General features: G+C 48.8%; 1 pseudogene; it reads left to right on the top strand.

Annotated features, from left to right (window-relative positions):
• Positions 1–217: 217 nt before the first annotated feature.
• Positions 218–1,876, top strand: LOC147733144 (18S ribosomal RNA; annotated as a pseudogene).
• The last annotated feature ends 4,124 nt before the right edge of the window (positions 1,877–6,000 follow it).

Raw genomic sequence — 6,000 nt, 5'->3', positions numbered from 1 at the left:
GTGTAACAGAAAGGGAAACCAATTTGGACTGGTGCCAACATGCAGAGCGGGTGGTATATCAGAGCCGGGGTTGCACAAAGAAATGGGAGAAAGTTTGGAAACAATGCTGTTCCTACAGGGGTCAGTGAGTGGTCTCCATAAAATATTTAGCAATACTCTGTTGGAGAGACTTGTACTGTACTGTACTGTACTTACACAAATGTATGTCGTAAATTTCCATCTGATTCTACCAACCACTGTGAATGTGCTGTGTCTTTATATTTGCACTGCCTATAATGCAATTGATGCATCAATTAATTGGCGGTATACTGATTAACTGTTTAATAAAAATATGTGTTTTAAATGGCTCCAGGAGGTTGTACACATTGATTGCTCCATCTGTTACTTGGATACCTGTGATTATTTTAGAGCTAATACATGCTAATGAGCACTGAGATCCCTGGATCCGTGCATTTATCAGGCCAAGACCAATCCGGGCTCGCCTGGCCACTCTGGTGACTCTAGATAGCCTTGGTCTGATCGCACGTCTCCTTGATGGCGACGATACAATCGCATGCCTGACCTATCAACTTTCAATGGCACTTTCTGTGGCTACCTTGGTGACCACAGGAGATTGGAATTAGGATCTGATTCTGGAGTGAGAGCCTGAGAACGGCTACCTCATCTAAGGAAGGGATCAGGTGTGCAAATTACCTACTCCTGACTCAGGGAGGTGGTGGCAAAAAGTACAATATAGGACTCTTTTGAGTTCTTGTAAATGGAATGAGTACATGTTAAATCCTTTAACTCGGATTCATTGGAGGCAAGTCTGATGCCAGCAGTTGCGGTAACTCCAGCTCCAATAGCATATATTAAAGTTGCTGCAGTTTAAAAAATCATAGTTGGATCTTGGGATTGGGCTAGCGTTCCGCCATGAGGTGAGCTAATGCTTGTTCCAGCGCCTGTCTTTCAACACTCCCTTGATTCTATTGACTGATCGTCCTGGGGTTCAGATCATTTACTTTGAAAAATGTGAGTGTTCAAAACAGGCCATTTGCCTGTATACTTCAGTTAGGAATAATGAACTAGCACTCCAGTTTTATTTTGTTGGTTTTCGCAACTGGGACCATGATTAATAGGGATGGCCGGGGTATTTGAATTATGACACTAGAGGTGAAAATCTTGGACCGGCACAAACCAAACCAAAGCAAAATCATTTGCCAAAATGCTTTCCTTAATCAAGAATGAAAGTCAGACGTTAAAAGATGATAAGATTTTTATCCCGACCACAAACAATGCCTACTAGGGATCCAACAGTGTTATTCCCATTACCCGCTGAGCAGCTTCCAGGAAATGTGAAAATTAAAGGAATTGACGGAAGGGCATCACCAAGAGTGGAGCCTGCAGCTTAATTTGACTCAACACAGCAAAATTCAACTGGCCCTGATACCGAGAGGGTTGACAGATTTAGCTTTCTTGATTCTGCGAATGGTGGTGCATGGCCATTCTTACTTGGTGGAGTGATTTGTCTGGTTAATTCTGATAAAAAGGAGACTCCTCCAAGCTAACTAGTTACATGGTGCCCTGCGGTTAATGCTCAACTTCTTAGAAGGAGATGTGGCGTTCCGACATATGAGATCAACCAATAACAGGTCTGTGATACCCTTAGATTTCCGTAGCTGCAAGCGTGCTACACTGAATGGATCAGCGTGTGTCTACCCTTCGCCGACAGGGAAGGCAATGCACTGATACCCATTCATGATAGGCACTGGGGATTGCAATAGTTTACCAAGAACACAGAATTCCCAGTAGGTGCGGATCATAATCTCAGTGGTGGCTGGTGACTTTTAAAAGTGGTGGGGCGTAAAATTGTCGCACTGCAGTATGGCGAGCAAGCGAGCTCGAACAACCTACAAGGGGCTTTTGCAAGGTCTAACTAAGGGACATAACATGGTCCTAACAGTGCAGCCTTACATGTTGAGACTTGCGCGATGTCTTAATTTGTACCTGTCTGGGTCACAGATTGTTCTTATTAAGTGCCCCCATATCAATGCACTCTCACTACTGTCATAGGATGAATACCTCATGACCAAAGTGGCAATAGAATAACCATGCTGACCTATTTATTTATGCTACAAGGGATTGCTGAAATCTCGGGATATTAGCCAGGCATGAAGGACTGTTTTGATAAAAATAAAGAGTAGGGGGAGGAGCCGAGACGGCGGCCAAAATGGCCGCATAGAAGCCCGGCTCCGCCGATCGCCCTTACCTCCCGCACTATCCTGACATCCATCCTGCGTCCTGATTGCAGCCACGTACTGATGACTGCCTGTGGAGCTCAGCAGTGTTACTCCGGCCCGAAATCGGTCTCCCACGGCCGAGATCCATCGTCGCAAACTTCCCGTCCCTTGCACTGTGTGAGCCGGGACCTCGAGTGACGCAGCAGCCGGAGTGCGATTGAACGACATCGGCTCCGGCCGCCCATCTTCGCCTGGTGAGCCAGACCGGGTTCGTAATTGGCCGTGAACGGATACTGCCGATTGAAGAACAGCGCTGGCGCCCCTCGGCCTGCCCGACAAAGGTTTTCGCCGGAGCCTGGTCCTGATTGTTTACTCGGCGATACTTCTTGCCGAACGTTCCAGCCCCGACCTACCCCGGATACTGCCGGCGGCCGACAGCTCTCCTCGCAATGCTGCTCTATGGGAGCTCTCGGGCACGCCTGGTAAGCGCCTAATAGCTTGGTGGGTGATCTCGACTGTGAGTGTGCCTGATAAGACCCATCGTTATGCTGTTGGCGGCCATTGACTATCCAATTCTCGGAGGGGTTTGTGTCCTCGCCTGCCTTGAGGTTCCCTGGGGGAGAGGTGCGCTACATAGACTGGTGGACTGGCGATGAAACCCACAACGCGAGACATCCTACTGGCCCTTAAAGACCTGCACTCTGCCCTGAGCAGTCGCTGGACGATTGTGGCTTCCCACAGGCGACGGCGAGTTGTACAAAAGTGGATGGCCAGGATATCGAGCCGGAGCCCGTCCTTTCCCGGTTTGTCAGCAATGGGGACTCTCTAAAGTGTGTGCAACTGGACAACGAACTTGGTGGGACGTGTGGCCGATCTGCTATGTTTGCTGACTTCTACACCGTCCGGCTGGCTACCTATGCTCCCGATTTGCATTGCCTGCCTTCCTCGATGGCTAAGGTGCTCTGGAGTTGCTCTGCTGTGTGGACTTTTTTGCTCTGTCTTGCTGCTGCATTGGCTCCAAAAGGGACTGCGGACTCATTGACCTTGCTTCCTCCCGATGTGCGACGTATTGCTGCCTTAGTTCGTACCGGCCAAGGCTGAACTCGGACTTACGTGCTTACTGGATGTTTTTGGTGCCGGATGAAAACATTGCTTACGATGGTGACTAGGGGTGATTGGGACGATTGTGTATTGCTGCTTGCCCTCCATTATGGTGGGCTCACTTGGTGGTTTTTCAGGATGGGCGGGGGGGGCGTGTCAGGGGCCGGAGCTTGGGCCCTCCTCCTATTTTCCCTTCTTTGGGTTTTCCTGGGGCGACAGGCATGCCTATGGGGGGGGGGGGGCCGTGGCCTTCCGCTGCATGCAGGGTGGGGGGTGGGGGTGGGACGTGCTTTTTGTTTCTTCTTTGTCTCTATGGCCCGCTTTTCCTTTCTTCCTTCTTGTTTCTTTATGATATAATCTTCCTCTTTCCATCTTCTTATAGTTGGAGTCCGGGGTTTGGGTTCCATGGGAGGATCATTGTTTGTGTCCCTTTATGCTACGAGATCCTGTCGACATTGCTTGCTTCGTGAGTGGGTCACTGTGGTTTGGTGGGTTTGCTCTTGGATTTCTACTTACCTATTGTTCTCCCATTGGTACGTTCAACTGAAGGCTAATATCCTCGTACGTAAATAGCTTGAAACTGGTATCGTAATATTGCCTTTCGTTTGATCCTTCAACTTTATTATAAATTGGAATCCTCATATATCCTGTTACACTGTGGGTAATCTTGGTCGCTAATCCTGATTTAATACTGCCAGTCGGGCTTGAGTACGCAGTGTGGTTATCCTTTGTTGCAAGATATTTTGACATCTGATGATAATGTATGATGGCCTTTTGGCCCTTCCTTGCTTTGTACATGATGTAATCCTGAGGTTTCCTAATAAAAATTTAAAAAAAATAAAAAAAATAAAGAGTAAACAGACCCTGTCCTGCACTTCTCATGACCCTGCTGCCGGAAGCTCTTCAGCCAGGACAGCACGGCATGTGGGCAGAAAGCATTGCTGTGGAGAGCTATTTAAAACAAGCTGATTACGTGCTTTGACCCCCTTGCAGTAAAGATTGTAATCTCTTGGCTCGCAGTTCAAGGGCAGGGGTTGCAGAGTAGGCCTGCCCTGGGAAAAAGTGCTTACTGTAGAGCTAGGCTGTGCCCAGGGGATATTCTAGGGCGCAGAGTCTCTCCTGGCACACAGGGGCTTTGCCCACAACAGCCACATCTCACCGCTTGTACACGGATTCACGGGGTAGCAGAGCAAAGCACACGATCGACCTCGCATGCCGGAGGATCTGGAACGAAGTGCACACTCTTTATAACCTCTGTGCCACTTCCGCACCCGTGTGAACTCCTTCCTTTGCACACAAGGTCCTCACTAGTGCACAGAACCAGCTGTGTCTCACACGCAGGGTGGCATCGCCACCCAGGATTGAGACAGAAGTTCAGACTGCACAGGATGACACCCTCCTGACATGCACAGCCTTGGACTCCCTCCCCATCATCCTCCCTTGCACAAATAAAACAAGAAGCTAGCAGGGGCAAGCAGAAAGCGAGTATTGCTGGCTGAAAAGCATAACTAGAAGGCCTCCTGACGATGAAAGCGCCTAGAGGTGGGGATGTGCAGCACGGGTTTGTGCTGTACAACTGGCCTCACTCGCTGGCTGTGCCCGGAGCTCTGAGGCAAGTGAGGCGCAGTGAGGGTCTGTGAATTCTGAACCCGTTTTATGAAGGTCATGGTTTTGCTACGAATTCGATAGTAGCGAACTGTAACTAGTGAGTGGGGTATGTACGAGTGATTTCGCCATGCTGCACTGATGGATTCACTACGTATTTAGGGATTTCGTTCCGAACCTTCGGGTTCCATTTTGTGTACGGCAGCCATTTTGTGGTTGCCCTCATGTAGGCCGATGACTACAGCCGAACGAGTCTTTGGTACACGTATGCTTTAGTTGACTTCTAGATGACCTGAGCAAACTGACCCCATTGCCTGAAGCTAGCCTTGCTAAGCCAGTTCCTTGTCTGGTAGTTGATCGAGATAGAGATCAAAGAACAGTACATTGATGAGTTTATTATACACGCACACACCCTTGTATCTTGCTTCTCATCTGTTTCTGTTCCTTCTTTTATGGTCTGTTTATGATATGGGTTGTGGTCTTTTATAATGGGTTTGTCCGGCCTGTCCGAGAAAGAATGTTGGGCTTTCCCGTGTAATTGATGGTGGGCTGGACAACTGAAAAGTGGGTTTGTCGTCATGCGATACCTTTTGCAATGTTACCTTTGATTGGACAATTCGTAAATAATGGGTGTTTGTCAGGAATGTGATTTTTAGCATAAAAGACGATGTCTCGCACTACGAAAATTGAGCAGTTTCTGACGAACCTACTTGTGTCGTACTTCGTAGAGTTCAGTTCCAGGTTGCAGCCAATAAATTTGATCTTTGACGTCACCGAGAAGTATCCAGTGTCTCTGTATTCTAAGACAGGTGAACTCAAAGACATCGGGCATTTCCCCTGGCGCCGCTGGGTTCTAAAACCCGGTTCTTCAGTTGGCGCCCAACGTGGGGCGACTTCAGTGATACCGGTCCAAGCCTGAAGATCGCGAGGAGCTTCGTTAGGAAATTCTGGAAGGGGCCCCCCACTTCATCGACCCCGGCATGTCGAACGTGGACTGAAGGTTTTTGCTGCGAGGCTTCCCGCTTTCCGATGGCTATGAAGGACTGCTGCCCTGACTGTCACCCTGTCTTGGAGC

Source organism: Lissotriton vulgaris, chromosome 2_1, assembly GCF_964263255.1.
Source record: "Lissotriton vulgaris chromosome 2_1, aLisVul1.2, whole genome shotgun sequence".
NCBI classification, from domain to species: Eukaryota; Metazoa; Chordata; class Amphibia; order Caudata; family Salamandridae; genus Lissotriton; species Lissotriton vulgaris.
This window is presented reverse-complemented; position numbering and strand designations above follow the sequence as displayed.